The sequence below is a fragment of the Canis lupus genome, chromosome 15, assembly GCF_048164855.1.
Source record: "Canis lupus baileyi chromosome 15, mCanLup2.hap1, whole genome shotgun sequence".
Classification (NCBI taxonomy): Eukaryota; Metazoa; Chordata; class Mammalia; order Carnivora; family Canidae; genus Canis; species Canis lupus.
This window is the reverse complement of record NC_132852.1, coordinates 15155882-15178967: the sequence shown is the minus strand read 5'-3', so window position 1 is coordinate 15178967 and position 23086 is coordinate 15155882. Positions and strand designations below refer to the sequence as shown.

The 23086-nt window shown below is 41.9% G+C and overlaps 2 long non-coding RNA genes across 3 annotated transcripts in view; one reads left to right on the top strand and one right to left on the bottom strand.

Annotated features, from left to right (window-relative positions):
• The first annotated feature begins 953 nt into the window (after positions 1-953).
• LOC140604648 (uncharacterized) lies at positions 954-22078 on the top strand. 2 transcript variants are annotated; one of them, XR_012007466.1, is made up of 7 exons: positions 954-1532; positions 9312-9476; positions 10069-10233; positions 11009-11098; positions 14957-15114; positions 18586-18727; positions 21939-22078. It is a non-coding gene; the product is annotated as an uncharacterized lncRNA (long non-coding RNA). The 2 variants fall into 2 exon arrangements; XR_012007467.1 differs by lacking the exons at positions 9312-9476; positions 10069-10233 and having other exon boundaries at positions 965-1532.
• LOC140604649 (uncharacterized) overlaps positions 19071-23086 on the bottom strand; it is a 24273-nt gene continuing 20257 nt past the window's right edge. Inside the window, exon 4 of the long non-coding RNA XR_012007468.1 lies at positions 19071-22062. This is a non-coding gene — a long non-coding RNA (uncharacterized lncRNA). The remainder of the gene's footprint in view (positions 22063-23086) is intronic.

Genomic DNA, 23086 nt, shown 5'->3' with positions numbered 1-23086 from the left:
GATGGAACATTAGACATTCCATTTGCTTGAGGCCATTCTTTGAACGTTGAATTCATTAGGTTTTTAGAGCCCCTGTTATTCTAGCTGTGGACAAACAGACCCAGATAAAAGGTGAAAATAAGAATCCTGCTCTTCTGCCAAATTTCTACTGAAGAAACAAAAAGCATGCTAGGAGGAGGGTTGCAATGAGGTACCCAAGATGGGTCCCTGGCATGCGTGCTGGATATCCAACACCTTGGTATTAGTTTTGGTGTGGAAAGAGAATGGGAGCAGAAGCCGATTTCTACCTGGTGGTGTTCAGCTACCTCATCCTAAAATTCCATCCAATGGCACACTCAGGGCCAGGATGATCAGAGCCAGGGGGACCTGACACTGACCAGCCAAGGGGGCCGGAGCCAGCTCTCCTCTCCCATCTGTTCCCAGGCTGTAGGGTACTCTCCTCAAGGGCATCACAGCCCACAGGACTGTAAGCATCTCCGAGCTGTGTCTCAATCACATGTTTGCATCCCAACATGTAAGATTGGAAGTACCCCCCAACCCCAGAACCTCCTCCGTCTCCCCTGGGATCCACCATTCCAGTATCAAAAGAACAGGGCTGGATTCTTGGCTGCACCCCCTCCCCAGGAACGTGGCCATCCACAGCCCCGAAGAGGAGCCCCAGGATGTGCCAAGAAGGTGCCGGGTGAAGTGTTCCCTCCTCTGAGTCCCAACGGCCCCTCTGGACCCAGATGCTGTCCCCTGCTGCAGCTCAGCATCCCTGGCTGTGCCGTGGGGACAAATGAGGGTTTGTAGAGGTTTCCTTCTGTGGCTGTACTAGCAACAGGTGCAGGGGCTCCGTGTCTGTGCTACTGAAAATAGTGCCAGGAAGGAAGGAAGTGGCCAGGCCTAATAGCTGGTTTTACAGAAATGTTAAGTCTGTCCAAGAACTTGAGTCATGCTGTGGAAGGATCAAGATGTAGGACGTTTCAGAAAGCATTTTCTGGTGTCCTCTGATCAAGGCAAGGAGCTGCATGTGCAGTTCTGTTGCTCAGAGCAAGCTGCTCCTTGCAGGTTTGGTCTGTTTCTCTGTCTCTGGTTTATAAACGCCTGGGGATGGAGAATGCGGGCTCTCTGGAAGGTCCTGTGCTGGTACTGTGCACACGCTGCTCTGTGAACCCCTTACACACGTGGCTGGACAAACACCACCCTCACATGCGGCAGCCTGTGCAGCAAAAGCAGCTGATTTTAGTAACACAACTGTTTTTGCAGGTGCGGAAAATTCCACAGTGATTGCACATCTCGGTTTCAGTTTTGGTTGAGAAGAACGTTTAAAAGTCTGAACACCCAAACACCCGTCCACATGAATCATCAGGCAAAGAGAATGCCCAAGGTGTTCCATCTGCTGGGAGCTTGGGTCATAGATCTGAGAATGCTCATAATCTCCAAATTCTCTCTAATGCACCAGTTCCAAGGTGTTGACATTTTCAATTCACAAGTTATGTTTGAGCCTACTGTCCGAAGTTTCAGGATAAAGTTAGCAGCTAAAAGTTAGGGTGAGTTCCTTCGCATGAGGGATGGCTAAGAAACAGAAATGGCCTATTGATAAATATTCTCTAGGGGCGCCTGGGTGGCTCAAACAGTTGAGTGTCTGACTCTTGGTTTCGGCTCAGGTCATGATCTCATAGTCCTGAGATGGAGGCCCAAGTGGGGTCCTCACTCATCACAGAGTCTGCTTAAGACTTTTTCTCCCTCTCCCTCTGCCCACCCCTGCCTCCATTCTCTCTCATAAATAAATAAATATTTAAAAAAAAAGAAAAAATAGATTCATTCACTCAACACTGTGTATTACGTCCCTGCTATTTGCTAGGGCTGTTCCAAGTGTTAGAGAAGTGTATAGACATGAACAAAACTAAATCCTTGTTCCAGTGGAGCCTAAATTCTAGTAGAGGTGGACATTCAATGAACAAATCACCTGTGAGTGACAATAAATTCTTTTTGAAAAAAGATTTTATTTTTTTGTTCATGAGAGACACAGAGAGAGAGAGAGAGAGAGAGGCAAAGACATAAGCAGAACGAGAAGCAGGGTCCCCACAAGGAGCCCGATGTGGGACTCTATCCTGGATCCTGGGATCACACCCTGAGTCAAAGGCAGGTGCTCAACCACTGAGCCACCCAGGTGTCCCTAGTAACAATAAATTCTATGGAGAAAAGTAAAGCTGGATAAGAGACATAGGGAGTGAATGGGGATATTCAAACTTTCATTTTAGAGCTTAAAGGATCAGTTGAAGTGTTGGCAGTTGCAAAGACCAGCAGTTAGTGGGAAAGAAGGAAAACAGCGTGTATCAGCAGGGTTCACTGCAGGAAACAGAAACCACTCTAGCTATTTTAAGCAGAAAGACATTAAACAGAGAGAAGCAGGTGTTTACAGCATTGTTTGGAAGGCTGGGGGAGCTGACTTTAGGGTTGCTTGCACCTCGGCCACAGCCGTGAAGGGTGGCCATCAGGAGGTTGTCGTTGGAAGTGATGACTGGAAACATACTGCTGTCCTTGAAATATAAGAATCAGGAAGTCCCTGTCGCCCCCATTCTATCTCCTGGCACCCATTAAATTAGTGACCAAAAGCCCCAGTGTCTCCACAATCACATTTGCCAGTGGTTACAGCCACATGGGTGGGAAGGTTGATTTTGCTGCAATTCTCACTCCCAGCCTCATGCAAATGCATATAATTAGTTGAACCTAATTCACAGAAGCCTCAGCCACAAAAAAAGACTAGGAAACATGGTTCTAGATTTCCAACCTTTGCATTAGAGAAAGATACAGTAGATGGAATTGGGAATGTGTACTCAGTGCCTACTCGGGACATCCAGGCACCTCAAGGAAGCCACTCTTTGCCAAGAAATGTTGAAGGAAGTGGAAAATCCCAGGTAAGAATGTCCAGAGAATGGGAACTTCATCCTGTACACCCAGTGTATATGGGAAAGCATTGTTGTGTAGTGGGAAGAGATTAGGTTTTTGAAATCAGATAAACCTAGGTTCCGTTCTCACTTGTTGACAACTTTGGGCAATCTCTTAATATCTATGAGAAGTGGCTTCTTTTTATATAAAATGGGGTATTAGCTCCTTACTTGGAAGGATGTTGTAAGCATTAAATAAGATAATGCTATAAAAATTTGAGGCATATAGGCATTCCATTTTATTAACCATATAATTTGTATGTAAAATAACTAATATCCATATTTGGGGGTACTGATTCCAAATTACCCACCCTCTTCCAGACTTAGATTAATTCAAGGATCTGCCACTGAGGACCCCAGAGCTCAAACATGTGATGCCAGTTTCTATGTAGCTAAAATTAGTGGGTCTTGTTTTTTGGTTTTGGTTTTGGTTTTTAAGATCCTAGACCATCCTTAATGGAGACAGGCTAATTCTATTATTGAGTGGCTTAGAAGGAGCTAAGAAAACATTCCTTTCTGGTAGAAGTTGAAAAGGTCAGAACCTGCTGGTAGTTACTTTTATTTTTAACAACAACTACCAAATTGTTTAAATGCCTTATAAAACCACCAAGTGGAATGAAATACATTTTTGATTATTGAGGTGGTTCTACTTTGCTTCCTTCTGGGTCAGCAATATAATGCCCATCTATTATGGACCAGCTTGCACTATATTCCCCACAAGATTCATGTGATGCATGACATTTGACTCAGCAATTTCGAAACTAGGTATATTTCAACATACTTATAAAACAGACTAATAAACAATTAAGCTTTTGCGCTTTCTTAATATATTTCTACCCTATCCTAGAATGTCATTCCACCTCATGGATGGGACGAGGGAACTTATATGGCAAATGCTTTGTCAAAGCCCAAACATATACCAGCTGTGAGGGCAGGAGTGCTCCCTTCCAAGGCCTCTGTTTGCCTAAATGGATTAACACTGGGGCTGAGAAGGCTCTAGAAAAAGAGCTAGAAGACTGTGTCAGAGACTAGATCCTGGGATGTGACCAACTGGAACCAATAAGACTGAAGGTGGAGGGTGAACAGGTGAGTTATTCTCAGTAGTTTCAAGACTGTTGCTTGAGCCCGTAAGGACACCTGATTACCCTTGAGTGTGTACCCTGAGGGTGTGGAAAGCTGCCACCTGAGGGCGTATCCCCCTCCTTATTCCCCAAGGTAGTGGTTTGATGAGCTGTGGTCCAAGCTTGAGTTGGCAGATCAAGTAAAATGACAAGAACTACCCTGGAAAGGACAGAGGCAGGTGGCCAGGAGGAACTCCCAGACATTCTGGTGTAGGATCACATCAGTGGAGCATGTAGCAGCCATAGATAAGAAATGAGAATTTGGCTAAAAGTGGGAAGGCAGTGGGGCTGGCATCTGGCCCAGGGAAACTGAAGGTCTAAGTAGTGTATTTAGTGGATTGGTCCACAAAGCAGAGAACCCAAGATACTGGAGCTGGAGGGACCTCAAAAATGGGTGTTAGTAGTGGCAGGGGGTTATGCTTCTGAAAGCCTTAGGGTTGCATAGACTGGGCTCTCAACATCAGGACAACTAGTCTACGTGTCATATGGCATCGTTTGTATACAGGCTGAGAAAAATTGGGATATTCAAATTGCAAATGAATACTAAAAACCATAATGTGACCATTATGATGTAAAAGTGCATTTCTTTCATTTCTTCAAGAGTCTCAAGATTTCCCCTCTTGTCTCCTTTTTCTTCACTTTCAGAACTGCAAGGACCACCACTGCTTCTCTATGTATCTGATTCTCCTCCAGAAGCAATGCTTCTCCTAATGCTACCTTTATTCACATTGAAGACCCTACAGGGAATCAATACCACATATACATGCTCTTCTAGGGAACTCTCTTCAAGGATGAGCTATTTCCAGCAAGGGATAAGTAGCAAAACTTCAACAAAAGCACTGATCATGAAGATTTAATATATATATAATTGTATAGCTAGGACCCAAACCAGGGTGGGGACGTGATCAAATGATAATATGTTAACATGATGTGTTCTGGCCAAGGGGGGATGAATGCAGCTAACTACGGGTAGAAGAAGGGAGAGAGAAGAGCCAACTATCACATTCATTATTCCTCCTCTCACATTATCCATTAGGTCAATGGTATTGATAGATTCTGGGTATGAGTACTATCATACCACTTAAAATGGACAGAATAGACAATAAGAAGTTAAGAAAAAGAGAGAACAAAAGTATTACAAAAGGCATAAGTCTAGAAGTAACCAAATAGTCCTATATCAAAACAACTATGGCAAAATATCCTGATCCAATATTATGGTTGCTACGAACTGAATGTTTCTCTCTCTCTCTACAGAATTCATATGATGAAGTCTCTTCCCCCAATAGGATGATGTTAGGAAGTAGGGCCTTGGGAGGTGATTAGGTCATGAGGGTAGAGCCCTCATGAATAGGAATCATGCCCTTATAAAAGAGGCTCGAGAGAGCTCCCTCCTCCCTTCCATCATGTGAGGACATGGCAAAAAACAGCCATCTGGTGCCTTTATTTTGCACGTCCCGCCTCCAGAACTGTGAGAAATAAATTTCTGTTGTTTACAAGCCACCCAGTCTATGGTATTCTTGGAATAGCAGCCTGAATGGACTAAGACAATGGCTCTGGAAATTACTCAGTTCAGTGATTTGGAGGAGAAGATGAGGAAATATTCACACACCAGAATCTGAGCAGGGGAAAATGTGTGTCTGGAAAGAAAATAGTGCTTTGTCCCATTGCTTTGATTTGCTTTTAGTTGTATGATTTCATCGATTTTGAATTTTATAATCATTTCAATACTGTATGAGATTTTGTGATGATAAAAAGAGAAAAGGGGTTCAAAAGAGGTCAAGAAACACTAATCTAAGGGAGTTTCCATATTTGGAGGATAAGTGCAGCTACCTGAAATCGAATCTCTTCATACAGACCTTATATTCAAACAGGAGTGCGAGAAAACTGCTACAGTCCGTTGAGTTCAGCGTTAGAAAAAGAGAATACTTCAAACTTCAAAACTACCAATTACCTTCAAAAACTTCAAATTACAATGAGTAGACAAATGAGCACCATATCCCAAGACAGTTCCTATCACTTGTCACTATAAGCTGGGTATGGAATGTATAAGACAGGAAACTGAAAATCTCCAGGAAAAAGAACAAAGAGACATGGAAAGGAACCAAGGAGAAAACTTATGATCTTGCAGAAATAAGGCATGATGGTCCTGCTCCCCTCACTGTTCACTAAAGACATTTCACTTCACTGCTCTGACAGCTGAAGGCTGAGAATAGTCTTGAATTAGGAACTCTGTTACAAAATGCCCAGGAAAAGAAAAAATAATCAACCTAATTCCATAAAGAATTTCTGTTAGAAGAACACAGAAAATGAGAATCACAACTGTTGAACTGATAAAAATTCTCCACCCCAAGCCAATTGCAAAGCCAAAGAAAACTATACAACAGCACTCCAAACAGAAATTATTCTGTTCAAACAACTGAGGATGTTTTGGAAAACAACAAAATCATACATTTAAAAAGTAGGGCCATAAATGGGCACAAAATAGGAAGAAATGCAACAAGAGTTGATTGACTTAGGAAAATAAAGAAAAATTCAAGTGTTTTAAAAATTAAGAATAAATACAAGGTTTGGATAGATTTGAATGTTGTATGATTTCAGCATTGAAGAAGGGCAGCTAAATAAGAGAATGGAAATAAAATTAAGAGAGGTGTAACCGGGGTTGAAGACAACGTGATTAAGATGAAAAACAGGCAAATGAGGTCCAACATACATACAGTAGCAGCACTTAAAGAAGAAAAACAAAGCAATGAAGTATCCTATAATCCAAGAAAACTCTCTGGAAATAAGAAAAAAAAATGTAAACAATATTTGAAAAGACTACTACATATCTAGGAAAATTTATCAAGAAAGAGCAATTATGAGACATTTTCTAGTGAACTATGAGATTTTAAAGACACACACACACATACACGCACTCCTCAGGGCCTGTATTAATAATAGTTTACCTCAAACTGGTGGCTTAAAACAACATAAATTTATTTTTGTACAGTTCTGGAGTCCAGAAGTCCAAAATCAGGATGTTAACCTGGCCATGTTCCCTCTGAAGGCTCTAATTGAGAATCCTCTCTGCTTTTCTCAGCTTCTGGTGACTCTAGGTGTTTCTTGGCTTGTGGTCACATACTGCACTCTGTCCTCAGTCTTCATGTGGCCTTCTCTTCTTTATCCCTATGCATTTCCCCCACTGCCTGTCTCAAATTTATGTCCTTGTCCTTTTCTCTTATTAGAACACTTGTCCATTAAATTTAGAGACCATCTGGGTAATCCAGGATGATCTAATATCAAAATTCTTAATTACATTTGCAAAGACTCTTTTTTTCAAATAAGGTAACATTCACATGTTCCAGGGACTTAGATAAAGACATATCTTTTTAGAGTCACTATTCAGGATCCCTGGGTGGCGCAGGGGTTTGGCGCCTGCCTTTGGCCCAGGGCGCGATCCTGGAGACCCAGGATCGAATCCCACATCGGGCTCCCGGTGCATGGAGCCTGCTTCTCCCTCTGCCTGTGTCTCTGCCTCTATCTCTCTCTCTCTCTCTCTCTGTGTGACTATCATAAATAAATAAAAATTAAAAAAAAAAAAGAGTCACTATTCAATCTACTACAGGGCCTCCTAACTAAAAGGTCAAATTACTTATAAGGGTAAGAATATTAAACTTACATCAGACTTCTCATGAGCAACTGATAAAGCCAGTCAATAAAAGGCAACATTCTTTTTTTTTTTTTTTTTTTTTTTAGGGCAGCATTCTTAAGAGGCTCAAGAACAAAGAGTGTGAGCCAAAGATTTTTTATCCAGCCAAACTGTCCTTCAAATACCAAGGTTAAAGGAAGTGGTTTTAACATGTAGTAACTCAGGGAATACTGTACACACATACTGTAGAATTCTTCTAGGGGATGAGCTTTATCTAGCCAGGAGATAACCAGAAAACCTTAGTAAAAGAATCAGGGGTAAAAACATATTTTATGATGTAATTTTATATTACTATACAATATTAATTATCACGTTATCTATGTCATAATATGTTTGATAGCATAGCTAAGACTAAAACAAGGGTGAGGATATGGACCGAAGAGTTACTACTCTACTATCTCCATATGTTATGTTTTAGAAAAATAAAAATAAAACCACCAAAGAAACAGAGGGAAGGGAGAGAAACAGGAAGGTAAAATAGCAAAACTGACAGTTGTACAGTCAATAAGTGAAGAAGGATACAAATGGACATACCAGATGGCAAAGTCTCAGTATGAAAAAAAGGAGATTAAAGGCACCAAAGACAGCCATTGGAACAAACATACAAACCTTCTGAAATGCCAAAAGCAATGGAAAAAATAAATAGCAAAGAAAATAGGCCCAATTCAGAAGGAACTACAGTAACTCTAATACATGCATAATTATAATATAATATGATAACTTTGAGACTAAACACATAAGTCATATCAGTTAATGGAATAGCCTTTGCCACTATCTTCTCTTCTTGCTCTACGGACAAATGAGCCAATTCTCAAAATGGCTCATAAAGCAAAAGTGGATTCCATATTATATTTAAGGAGACACACCCCAAACACAGTGATTCAAAAATGAAGACATGGCCAAAAAATAAAAAATAAAAAATAAAAACAAAAACAAAAATGAAGACATGGCCAAGAGCATACTAAAAATATAAAAACAGTAAGAAGACAAGGTAGTGACTCATATTAGTTAAAGTGAATTCAGGCCAAAAAGCTTTAAATGAGACAAAAAAATACATAGAATTGGGGCTGATAACCACAATTTGCAATGAAGACAAATTATAAACGTCTATGCCCCAAAGAATACAGCAACCACCAACATAAAGCAGAAATCACGTGAGATGAGAATACAAGAAGATAGAAGATAGAGATTTTAACACGACACACTCAGCATGACAGGTCTAATGGAAGGAAAATAAAGATATAAATGCTTTGAACAACTTAATAAATAATAAGGTAGGACTTATGCATATATATCTTATACCGTTCCCTCAATAACAGAGATTATATCTTCTTTTCAAATGTAATGAACATGGATCATTTTCAACACTTGATCACCTGTGCGTATTTACAGTCACATTAAGTGAACCCGGGTAAATTTGGTAGAACTCTGCTTTTATTGTATAAGATGCAGGTGCAGTGAAGACAGTTCCTACTTGAGCGTATCCCTGACCCTTTCCAGACACAGCACAACTAATATCTCCTTCTGAAGGACAGCATGTGGGATGCTTAAAATACAATATGCTTTCAGACACCTGTGTCTAGGGATCGATGACTCCTCCAAGTCTCCAGACCTCCCGGGACTCATCTCTTGCTGCTGCTCGGGCAGGCCACTTGGTGTGCCAGTCAGTTGTGCTGTGTGGTCTGTGCTGTGGCCTGTGAGGTGTACGGCATCATCAGATTGCCATTCGGCAAGGTCAGTGACAAGCACAGGAAACTGTGGGCTACTCGTGCATGTAATATGGGCAGAAAGCAAAAGCTGAACCTGGCTTCCATAGCTCATACACAAAGCATCCTGAACGCTCTTGCTCCGTGGATTTGTCATTTATTGTATGCTCTGAATCCACAACTATTTATTTTGATATTTAGTAATTCCTTTTTTTTCCTTTTATAATAAACAATTTGGGGAGCAATATTTTTTTTTACAAAGTGCGTGCTTAATGAAAGAAAATATTACTACCTTTCTGACTCTCGAGGAAGTTATGACGAAATGCAATTTACACCACAGTTTTGTCAACCTTTACCTGCCAGCCAGTAACTGACCTTGAGAAAACCTGTGGACCAAATCTGCTCAAGAACTATCAGCGTCTATTTCAAAAGTTAGTAGTTGTTTTAAGAAGACTGTGCTTAAAGATGGCTATTTAACATAAGTAGATACAAAAGATATATATATATAGATATAGATATATATCTATATCTATATCTATATATATATCTCACTGTGAGGTAGGGCTGACTATTTAGATCAAATGTCTGTTCTTCTACATAAATATTTTCATTTTCAATAGTGGTGCCCCCTGGGAAGGGCCGTGGATCCTGGCCGGACCACACTGCTGCTCATCCTAAGTCCTATCAGTGGCCAGAAAAGTCAAGGGCCTCCAAGTGTGTCAGGCAGAGTCAGCTGGTAATGGAAAAGGAGTCTTTTTTCTCATAAGAGAAATCAACCCAAATAAGTAAGATATATCTGAAAGCTTGCGTTGACTGTGGGGGATTTCATGGCCAGAAATCAGAGGAAAGTGTTTCTAGCCGCCCCAGTAGCCATGTTGCTCTTTCTTGTCTACCAAGAGCTTCTAAGATGGGAGGAGCAGAGGCCTGTGGTCCTGTTTGCTTCTCTTCTGTCTGTGGGTTGCCAGATGCAGGGCGTTCGTTCTGACGCTGGGGCAGGCTCTCGGGGAGAGCCACAGAGCCCCTGCAAGGTGACTCTTCCTTCCACATACCTACATCTTGGCCTGGTTTGGCTTTGCCCTCCTGTGTCTGTTCTTGCCATGTATTTCCAGGCTGAGGGGCTTACTCGTCCTTAGAAAGCTGGGCATTTTTCCAGAAGCAGCAAGCCAAAGCTCTTACTGCTAAAACAGGAAGGGAGAGGCTTTGCTGTATGAGAGTTTGTAGCCATGATTAAAAGGTTTGGGCTTTATAATTTCATTCAAAAAGAAAGAAACAGAATACACCCCAAAGAAAAATAACCATACACGCGAACATGCAAAACTTTTATAGGATTCATTCCTAATTCCTGTATCAGATGTGAGGTGGTATTTCACAACAGCGAACTCAAGGGAGGTTCCGGGCCCCAGAAAGGGGAGCCTACATGTTTCAGTAGAGCCATGAAAACCCATATTTACCCACGAGCCTTCAGGAAACCAAGTCCGATCTGAAAGAAATGAGTCTCGTGGTAGTCCAGGCAGGATGTTTAAAATAAACGTTAACTATTGTCTTCTTCTTCCTTTTTAGACTGGTTTTCCCTCCAAACTGACCTGAATTCTGTTATCTCTAAGGTTGAAGCTGGCGAAAGAGTTGGGCTTACAGAAAGTGGAGAGATAGGTACAACTTTTTTATTTTTTTTTATTTTTTTTTAATTTTTTATTTTTTATTTATGATAGTCACAGAGATAGAGAGAGAGAGAGGCAGAGACATAGGCAGAGGGAGAAGCAGGCTCCATGCACCGGGAGCCTGACGTGGGATTTGATCCCGGGTCTCCAGGATCACGCCCTGGGCCAAAGGCAGGCGCCAAACCCCTGCGCCACCCAGGGATCCCAGATACAACTTTTTTAGCTGGTAGATGCAGCTCCAGCTCTGTGGGCAAAATAGAATTCTCAAGGCCTTGTGAGTTTTGAAAGCTGCCATATTTCCTCTAGTTTATGACTCGCTTTAATTTTTTTTGATGCATTTACATCTATGGAATTGGGATCTGTAATGCACACTCTGTCAAAAATTTTTGCCAGTTGCTGGGCAGAAGAGAGGTGCCCACGTGGTTGGCATTGCCTATGGCCATTCGGACTGAGCCAGTGTACAAGTACCTCTTCACTTTGCCACTTCTGTTTCTTTATTTGGTGGCACCACACACTCTTAACTTAGATTTGTATCCCTAATGGTCGCTAGAAATGTCTTCACAAAGATTACACTGCTTTACTGAATTGAAACAAACACATGTCATGTGTGCTTAAGATTGCCTAGCACACGCCAAGCATTACAAATTGCCCTGCCACACAGAGCAAGTTAAAAAGTTCTCAGAGCTAGAGGAAATTGTTATGACCACTTCATGCAGCGTTAAAACAAAACAACCCCCCCCCACAAAACCCTGTTATTCAGAACCCAAAATCTATAAAAAAATTTCTAGTGACTTTCAGTAGAAGCTGTTTAATGTTTATCCTCCAAAAAGGAAAAACAAAATTATAAGTTTAACCAAAGAGGAAATGCCAGTAAACCCCTAGGATTCTCCATGATGCCTTCAAATTACATTGTCAGTCTTCAGTGTGTTTATAAGGCCAAGCTCTTAAGTGTGTCTGAAAAGCGGCAAGTCCTCACAAGGTTGTGAATAACTGTGGGGGTCCAAATTTGATTTGGAAGAAAATTTAGTCTCTGATTATTAAGTAAGCCAGAGTTAAGCTTTGATAATTGTGAACAGTACAAGGGTCTGTGTCTAGAATCTTTTTTTTTTTTTGCATGTGGACATCCATTGTTCTGGCACCACCGGTTGAAAAGACTATGGCTTTTCTCCATAGTATCACTTTGCTCTTCTGTCAAAGATCAGTTGACTATCTTGGTGGGGGTCTGCTTCTGGGTCCTCTATTCTGTTCCATTGAGCTGCTTGTTCTTTCACCAGTACCTTCTTCGTTACTATAGCTTTATACTAAGACTTGAAATCAGGTAGGGTCAGTTCTCCAAGTTTGTTTTTCTCCTTCAACACTGGGTTGGCTTTTCTGGATCTTTTGCTTCTCCATATAAACTTTAGAATCAGGTTATTGGTAGCCACAGAATAACTTGCTGGGATTTTAGTGAGATTGCCTTGAAATTAGAGATCAAGTTAGGAAGACTGACATCTTGAAAATATTGAGTCTTTCTATCCATGTACATGAAGCATCCCCCCATTTGTTACATATTTAGTTATTCTTTGATATCTTTCATTGGAGTTTTATACTTTTCCTCATATAGATCTGGTACATATTTTGTTAGATTTGTACCTAAGTATTTCATTTTGGGGAGTGCTAATGTAAGTAGTATTATGTTTTTAGTTTCAAACTCCTCGGTTCATTGCTAGTTTATGGGGAAACAATAACAGCATGTAACTGCTGTTAAACAAATGCTAAATTTAGGAGACTATACATTAAATTTAGCCTTCCACTCTCCCTGTTTTTCCCCTCCTTTCTTCCTAACTCCTCTCATTTACTACCTTCTTTTGTTTCTTTCTCTCACTGAAAGGCTTCTATTCAGTGATAGAGCCTCTTACAATCAATAGCATCCAGCTGGGGAAATAACATCTCAGATCGCTTAAGTTAAGCTTTATGGGATGAAAGGCTGGGGATGACTTCAAACAAGTGAGATGACTGGATCTCTCTCTCAAGAGAAGATGCTGAAGAAATAAAGTCACCATAGCAGAGTCAAGTGCAGATAAACATAAGCAAAGGCCAGGTTCCTCCAAATTCTTTGGAGTGGACGGAGAAAGGGTGAGTCTTGGTTTCGTAAGCACAGCAAGTGGGTCAGATGGGGAGATTGATTAGCAAGCGGCATTCTCAAAAGAAGAGGAGGCAGTGAAGTTCGAGCACTTCAGATCAGGTGTACCTCCCTCAGGGCCTTTGCAACTACTGTTCCCTTTGCCCAGACCATTCTTCCCCTAGATAGCCTCGTGACTTTCTTCCTCATCTCCTACAACTTTTTGCTTCAATTCCATTGCTCATTGAGGTTCTCTTTGAACACCATATTAACAACGACCAATTTCTACTCCCCACATTCCATAATCTTCTCTGCATCTTCTCCCATAGCATGGCAAAGGACAAAGAAAGAAATTCTGAAAGAACAGGGAGAAGGGGGAGGTGTCTCTTCCCTTATTTTCAATGGGGATGATTAAGCCTTTTGCTTTTAATTTGCATTTGCCCTCAGATGCCCCAGCATCTCGAACAATGCATATGGTGGGTACTCACTAAATATTTGTGGGATGAGTAAATGAATGATGGATCCTGGTGTGACTGTCGGAATGCTTAATCTATGATATCAAACCCCAGTTACAAATTGTGTTCCATGTAAACATAGTTCCAAGGGATGTGAATAGGCATTTTATTTTTACTTGTTTGACATTCATTCTGTGTCATTTTTTCCTTTATCCTCATTTAAAAGAAATTATTGTGACACACCTTAAATATGGCAAGAATAACCTTTTAAATGTATCCAATTCTGTGAGTTTTGACAAATGCACAGTTGTGTAGCCATCCCCCTAATCATGATGTAAAATGTTTCCCTAAGTCCCAAAACTTCCCTCTTGTCCCTTTCTGGTCAACCTTTACCCTATTCTCAGACTTTGGCAGCCACTTGCCAGCTTTCTACTCTTCCAAGTGTTGCCTATTCCAGGATGTCATATGAATGCATTATACAATATGTAGCCTTTTGAGTCTGGCTTCTTTCCCTGCATACAATGTACTTGACATTCAACCATATGGTTGCCTGTGTCAGTAGTTGATTCTTTTTTGTGGTGGAGCAGTATTCCATTGTATGAATGTATCAGTTTGTTTATCCATCCATTCATTGGCTGTATAGGGGAAGGAAAACACTTTTTCCTCTACCCTTCTAGGTTCAGTGGCTGGAGCCCTGCAAATGAACTGAGAAGAGACAAATTAAGCAGGGCGGGGTGGGGGCTGGGGTGTTATTTCACATGCATAAGAAGGGCCTCACAGAAATCAAAACCCTAAAGAGGTAGTCAGACCTCAAAGCTTATCTACCACTTTAGCCAAAGGGCAATAAATTTGTGGAGACATAGCAAGACAAAGCAAAGGGGGTTGAGCTTTTGGGGTGGTAAATTGTGGAAGGTAAATATATGGGGAAACTAATGGAAGATAAGGATTATTTAGCACAGCTTGTTTGTGTAGGTCCATTTTGGTGCCGAATCTCCGTCTTCTTTGTAGCCATAAAACTCCCCCAGGAGAGGGGATTTATGACAGTCCTCATTTCTCAGAAGTTTCTGTTTTTAATCAGATTGGGACAGTTCTGAGAAGGTTTCTTTCCTCTTCTGTTCATTCTAATTGCCTCCACCTCAAAATAATCCTAATACCAAAGTGGCATGTTTTGGGGTGTCATATTCTGGTCCCCTTCAAAGGGTTTGGGTTGTTAGCAGTTGTAAGTGATGATGAATAAAATGTTTTAAGCATTTGTGTCCTAATTTCATGTGAATATAAGTTTTCATTTCATTAGGTAAATACCTAGGAGTGAGGTTGCTGGGCCTAGTAAGCATCTATTACAGACTGAACGTGAGGACAGAGAGAGGCAACCATATGTAAGCCGGAAAGACAGTTCTCACCATAAAGCGACCATGCTGGCACCTTGATCTTGGACATGAAGACTCCAGAACTGTGAGAAAATCAATATCTGTTGTTTAACCCTCCCCCCCTCCCCCGCCCCAGTATGGTATTTTGTTATGGCAGCCCAAGCTAAGACAGTATGTACTTTATTTTTAAAACTGCCCAACTGTTTCCCAAAGTTGTGGTACCATTTTGCTCTCTGACCAGCAGTAGTACAAGAGTTCCATCTGTTCTGCATCCTCACTAATACTTAGCATCTCCAGGTTTGTTTTTTTTTTTTTAGTTATTCTAATAGGGTGTTATGTTTTAAATATTCACTTTCCTAATTACTAATGATGTTGCACATCTTTTCATGTTCAACAAGGCTTTAAACCAAGTTAAACAGATTTCTTTCTTTACTGCTGAACTACTCTGTCTTTGCTATAATAAAGCACACTGTGAATTGCCTAATGGGAAGAGAACTAGGACTGTGATTTTAACTTGACCATGGGACTCTTCTATGGTCTATAGTATTCCAGTGAGACTATTTTGGCAAATGCTGGCCTGTGTGGTCAAGTACATACTCTTCTGTAGAGCATTTAATCTATTCAGTCTTCCTTCCCTTTGGTTTCTATTCCTAACAGAAACACTTTTGGGGTATCAGTTATGCCACCTCCAAACCTTTGCTCATGCTATTCCACCTACTTGAAATGCCTTTCCCCTTCCCTTTTCTCCCTTAACTCCCCCAACTTTGCCCATCTGGCTCATGCCCACAGGGAGCTTTTCCAGCCCACAGTGATCTCTCTCAGACCTCCCCAAGAGGGGAGCCTGTGGCATTTGGGTTTCTGTACCTTCTCTCCTCTCTCACTGGTTGTCTTACCTGGCTCAGCAAATTGTCTACATCCAGCTCAATAGTCAGAGGAGTGGCTAGTCCTGGTAGATGGTGAGTCAAGACTGCTCAGTGCTCAAGTGTCCCAGGATGACTGTCAAGAGTGGTACAGCTCTTCTCCTACCTTTTAGCCTTTTCCGAGCACCTTAGCCTTGTGGCAATGTCAGATGGGATGGCACAAACTAGCATACAGCCAGAGATCATTTAGTAGGAACATGATGTGCCCAGTTCTGCAGAGATCACATCCTGTAGTTCTATGTCCTTTATCCTTCCAACAAACATAGATTGAGCATCTACTGTATAGCACGCACTACAGGAATTCTTGGGGGATACAGGTATGAATGGAACATGTTCCCTGACCCAAGGAACTTATCATCTTGATGGGAGCCAGGTATATAAATAAAACCTTCCAACAGACCCCTGGATATAAGCTATGATTCTTAGGTTATGCCACCGATGGTGATGGGAGTTGGGATATGAGATCCAACTGTCAGTCACAGATTTGTATTGCTCTGACTCTCACCCACACAAGTCTAGGAGTTTCTAGGGTTTTCTATATGGTTATGAAGGCATCTTGGCTGCCACAGTACAGCACAGGTCTTTCTCTGTCTGCCCATGCTCACTGTGGTCAGCTCCCCTGGACCCTATTCACATGCAGATGTGAATGCCCACCCAAGGCACCCTGCACTGCAGATACTGGCTGAAGGCACTATATATAAGTTCTCTCTCCATTCTGTGACAGGAGACACACCACCTGCTCTGGCCCACTGCCCAAGCCCCATAATCATTTATTCTCTACTCAAACTTGCTTCACGGGTCACTTCACTTGAGCCTGAGTCCTCTTCATCCCAACTTGTACTTCATTCTGTTCATTATGTTCCAGAGTTATACTTTTTAAAGTACACCTCAAACTACAGTGGCATTTGGGCTGCCCTAGTGCATACAACATCTCTTTGAAAATTGGAAACATGCCCTTGCTTCCTCCAGGTAGACTCAGCCCCATGCAAGTGTGCATGCTTAGTAAGTGGAGGATGGGCTGGGTTGCAGCCCTAACTCACCCCCTTGGCTGGTTGTCCTTGGCAGAGCACAACTTAGCCAAGTATGATCCTGATGATATGGCCCCTAGCTGTATTATTGCAACACATGGGGTGTCTTCACAGTTGTTTGCTGGCCGTTCATTTGCTGTTTCCCAAAGTTTTGTCTGACTTGAACTCAGAGGTAGGTCTCTCAAGGCCTTCCGTCTTGGCCTGGTCACACTGCAATTGACCCTCCCAAGGATCACATCTCTTCTGGGCGCACCAGGCCTTTTCCAGAGAACACCCCTGCTACCAGCCTGAGGGAGAGGATACCACTCTGTTCTGTACTCTATCTACCAATTACATGGGCCTGGATTTTCATTAATTCCTCACAGCATGGCTGAGACAACACTGCAGCATGTAACAAGGTTTTACTCCAGGGTCTCCTGGGTAGCTCAGTCTGTTAAGTGTCTGACTCTTGATTTCAGCTCAGGTCATGATTTCAGGGTCGTGGTGGGATCAAGTCCCATGTTGAGCCACATGTCCAGTTCCATGCTGGGCATGGAGCATGCTTAGGATTCTCTCCCTTTCCCTCTGCTCCTCTCTCTCTCTCTCTCTCTTAAAAACAAACAAAACAAAACGAAACACACAAGGTTTTACTTGAGGTTCAAAGATAAAGGAAGGAACATAAAACCACATACATGTAAATATATGTGTTTCCTCCCCTACCTCCAGAGTTTTAGAGATAGATAGATGATAGAGAAAATGATATAGATATCGATTTCTCAGGAATGAATTTACAAATATTGTATAAACTAGTATCTGCCCTGGGGCTTCTTACCAGACCATTATCCTGCTGTCTTCATGGTTTACTTGCATGTGACAAGGGGCAGCTCATCCCTATTGCCAGAAATACCCGGGGCACTTCCATCGTTTGACTCAGCACCAAACTGAACCATTGCTTCAGAGACAAAGAAGTTGTATTCCTTCATCTCAATCCTAGGCCCTTATTTCTTGCCCCAGAATTTATCTTTTGCCAGGATGATTGTCAGTTGGAATGTTACACCCTTTAGGAGTAAGGGGTGCACCTCCATCTGCAAGAAGGTGGTCTGGCTACAGTAAGATAACCACACGAAGAAGTGACATCAGTATGTTTTTCAAAGTTTGGTTTAAAAATGTCCAGGGGTATAAGTTCAGCCAGGGCTTTACTCACAGAGACATCAGTGAAACAAGGCTTAAATTATTAATGTGCTGCCACTATAGTCTCTCTTGACAGACGCCAAGAAGACTGAGCTACAAGAGAGTCACTGGGCAAATCTTCAGACAGAGCTAATGTAGCTCCCATAGGTGCTAAATGGGAAATTATGGGCAAAGTCTTAGAGCTCGAAAGAAGTGACTTTTGGCTTGATGAAATTATGTCTTACATCACATAGTGGATGGATGGTAGATTTTGAGGGACTTTGGCAAGTGAACAATGTGGATTAAGAAAGGCCTATGTGTTTTTTTTTAAAAATAAGCAATCTCTGAATACATAGAAAAATACCCCCCCCCCCTTTTTTTTTCTACTCTCAATGATTCCTAGGATTCTTCAGTGAAATAGGAACTTCAAAATGATGCCTAGGTCCTATGGTTTTTCAGATGAGTCATTCATTGTACAATCATGCTAGGAAACTTCAAGTCTATTATTCAGAGCAGTTAAAAGAGCCTGTCCTTGGAAGCGAAGATGTGGGTCTGAATCTGGACTTAGCCGCTTACTACCTCTATGTTCTTGGTGATAAAGGTAATTCTTATATCGGGACCTGCAAAATGAAGGCCTCCCCAGTGGCCTGGCCCAACGTGCAAATCAAATCCTAAATCAGCCACGCTTTAAGGGAAATGTGTCACAGTCAAAGAAACCTAGCATACCCCAGTTACAACCCTCCACCTCGACTTTAGCTTACATTAGCCTAGAAAATAGGAACTTTTTGCCTTGGAAGGAAGTCCCCGACCTCCTAGCCAATCATGTTCTGTTTCTGAGTTACTTTCTTACGCTCTAAACAATCTGCTCTTGCCCAAATTCCTTCAGGAAGAGTGTTTTACTCTCCTAATCTGTGGATTGTTTTCCCTTGAATAATGGACATCAAACTTGTTATTGTTTTATTTTTGTCATTTGATGTTGGGAAAATCATTTAACTTCTCCAGATTTTAGTTTCCTTGTCTGTAGCATGGACATGAGAATTATTTTGTCCACAAACTCACAGGGTATTGTCAACATTAAACATTAAATAAGATACTATGTGTAGGACCTGACAAATCGTAAATGCTCAATAAGTGGTTACATCTTATTAACTCATTTGTACTATTAGTTCCTAAAGCTTCAGCTACAAATAAAAACATGTATGTACTTTTACATGTAAGAGTTTTCATTTGAAGCAATGAAGCAATTCTTGGGAGTTCATGACCTTGATCTATTTATTTATTGTATATGAAGGGATGCGTGGAAGGGGTCCTTCACATAACTATCCCAGGGCTGTCCCCATAAGCCATTACCAATCTTAAGTGGGGTATTATTGGGGTTCACTATGAAGTGCCAAGATCATTCCATCACACATTTTGAAGTTACTTTCATCAACAAATGCTGGCTTTGGGATTTTCCTCATAAAGGCTAATTCTAGTCTTCCTTGGAATTCTTAAATAGTTCAGCATATATTTGAGGTCTGGTATAAGCAAGGAAAACATTTACTTAGGAAGAAATAAAACTCCTTAAGTGCCTACACCTTTGCAAAACTCAGCCATTGCTCTCAGCACTTTTTCCCCCAGCATTTTGGGGGCCAATCCATCTAGTCAAATGCTACACAAAAGACTTTTTTCTGGAAACAACTTCCAGCAGGGGATTAGCACCAGTTCTGAGATTCCATTTGTCTTGTTTACATTCCTTGTGCAATTTCAGAACACTGTGTTCCCTTTCTTGTAATTGCACAACAAAAGCACTGCCACACAGCACTGGAAAGTCTTTCCACTCCACGCCAGGATTTCCTTCTGGCAGGTATTCTTCACAGACAGCTCTGGGACCTCCAGGCAGGCTGGTTCAAGGAAAGGGACAGTCAGATAGACCTGGGCTGGAGTTCACTGCTGTCCTTTGTGATGAACTTACTTAATCTGACTGGGGTTTTTTTCTTCTGTAAGATGGAAATAATAATATTACAGTCTTTGTGGGATCATTGTGAAGATTGAATAGGACAATGTGTGTAAATCATTCAGCACAGTGCCTGGCAATCTTAAGTACTCCAATAAATGAAGTCATTATTTTAATTATGGCGCGAAGGGAGTGTGCAGAGTTCTTTTCTTTCTTGTGATCCCCAACACCAAAATGCTCTGCCTTTGCTTAAAGTCTCCAAAGAAACACACAAAGTGTTCCATCAGAGAAGGTGCTAAGTGATATGGATTCTTGGCTTCAGTAACTATCTTTTAAAGTATTCCATGGCTTGGCAAAAAGGCTGTCTGGGTGACCACTTGGTCGCTCTTTGAATCAGTGCTGCTTTTGTAACATCTCTAGAGACAGAGGAGGGACACCTGTTAATGGTGAAGAAGCAGATGAGGAGAAGTGGGTCTTGTAATGATGACATTGAGAATCACACAATGATCCAAAGCAGCTGCTGTGTCTCTGTGGCTCACCCTTTGTGTGGTTGAAAAGGAGTGGGTGTGGCCGCAGATCATATGCTATTGTTGTACAGTTTTGGACAATGAACACTCACTTTGCAATGAATCCATTGTCATCAAACTTCCTGTATGCGGGGGTTACTCTATAGGTGAAGGCCCCAGGCTGGCCCCGAGCAGTCTGAGAGGCCTTCTGTGGGTGAGTCTTGCCCGGGAAGGATGAACGGATTGGTGTTTGCCTTGTGTGTGCTAAGCATTTGCTCTTGGAAGAGGGCGATAAGTACCGCATGGTGTGAGAGCGGGGAGCTGCTGGTACTCATCGTATAGCGTGGCGGAAGGAGACTGCATTTTAGAGTTCTGTAGTTCTAGACTTGAATTTCAGCTCAGCCACTCATCATTTACTTTGAACAACCTACTTAAGCTTGCTGAGGTATCTCATTTTAAAACAAAACCAATAACGTCACTTTACAGAACAGTTACTAGTATAGATAAAAGCCTGCACTGTACTTCGTACAGTGCCTAGTATAATGGGATAATAATAAATGGTGGTTTACATTGTCATTACTTAAAAGTAATCTAGATCTACATAGGAGGGTGTTGGGCCCACAGAGCGGGCCAATTTCTTATGCAAATGAACAGGTTTTTGCACAGGCCTGTTTGCCCTGGGCATTATATCATTAGTAGCTGCTCACAGAAGAACAAAAGCGGCTAGTATTTATTACTAAGTGAGATCCTGGCCAGAGCCTAGCCCCGTAGCAAATCTTGATGCCTGGTGCTGGCTTCCCAAAGTTGGCCTGTAGGCACCAACCATGCCAACGTGTCCGTCTGTCAATGAGGACAGAAGGAACACTCCCCTCTTTCATAAAGTCCTCGCACATATGAGAGAACCCAGAGGAAAGAACACTGGAAACATGAAACACCATTGTGCTAGGATGCAAGCTGGGCCAGCACACAACCTCCTTCATTTGTGCCATGTCATCATGGGAGGGACCATATCCCAGCTCCATAGCACTGCTGCAAACTAAATATAATGCAGACAAAGACAGCAAAGCCTGGATCTGGTGAGACTGGGCTCAATCTGACCTCCATGGCACTATCCCATAGGTCTGGCGATGGAGAGCATCTATAGTGTCATCGAGATGTGTGGCAGAGGGTTGGTTGTCCACCAAAGAACTCTGCTCCCTTCTGTGTTGCTGGGAAGTGGATGCTCAGCCAGGGTAACATTGCTCAGGAACATTTGCATCCAATTTGGGCCATGTGACGAGTTCTGGCTGTTAGAATGTGGGCAAAAGTGATGTAAACACTTTCAGGCTTGGCCTATAAAAATATGCTTCTTTGCTCTCCGTATCCTGCAGGTTGGTTGGATGTCAGTGACGTGGGCAGCATTGTGAGCCATGTGTTGAGGAGTCTCATGCAATTGCTCTTTCAGCTGGAGTCCCCACAGGACTGTGCCGAGTGGAGGTTTGTGTCAACTGGATGCTACATGAATGAGAAATAAATTTCATAAATAAAATTTTATATTTTATACAAATCAATACTACAATTTTGCCACTGAGTTTTGGAGGGTTTACATGTTATAGCAGCCATCACCATCTTAACTAATACAAGATGATTTGTAGGTTTGTTGTTTTTTTTTAAGATTTATTTGAGAGAGAGAGAGAGAGTGAGCACGGGTAGTGGGGGCAGTAGGAGAGGGAGGGAGGGTCTTAAACAGATTCCACACTGGGCATGGAGCCAGATGCAAGGCTTGATTCCATGACCCTGAGACCATGACTTGAGCTGAAACCAAGAGTCAGACATTTAACTGACTATGCCACCCAGGTACCCCAATGAGATGATCCATAATTGACTTTTTCCCAGAATGTATGCTGGAGATTTGTCTATTTAGAGATCGGATAATTGAGGGTGTTCGGTATGTGATCACACTAGGAAGGACCTATGCACCAACACTCAGTTCATGTGTACACATTTTAGGATAAGAAGAAGGAAGCCAGGGGCAGCCTGGGTGGCTCAGCGGTTTAGCGCTGCCTTCAGCCCAGGGCCTGATCCTGGAGACCTGGGATCGAGTCCCACGTTGGGCTCCCTGCATGGAGTCTGCTTCTCCCTCTGCCTGTGTCTCTGCCTCTCTCTCTGTGTCTCTCATGGATAAATAAATAGAGTCTTAAAAAAGAAAAAGAAATTTCACTTCTATTAAGAAAAAAAAAAAAGGAAGCCTGATATTTAAAATGTAAGTGTAGAGCCTTGAATGTTGAGTAGATTTCGAATGTATAATAAACCACAGCTAAAATGGCAGGAAACACCTCCTTACTACAGGTTTCAAAAAGTTCTTCCTTGGAATTTCTTTACCCAAATGAACAGTTTTGGAGTGTCCTGCTCAGTGATTATTGTTTGGTTGATTAATTTAATTGGGGGAATAACATCCAAGAACTTTATATTCTCATCCTGGTCTGTGCAAAATTATTCAGCTGTCTTAAGCAAAGAAAAACTAGTAGTCCAAGTAATA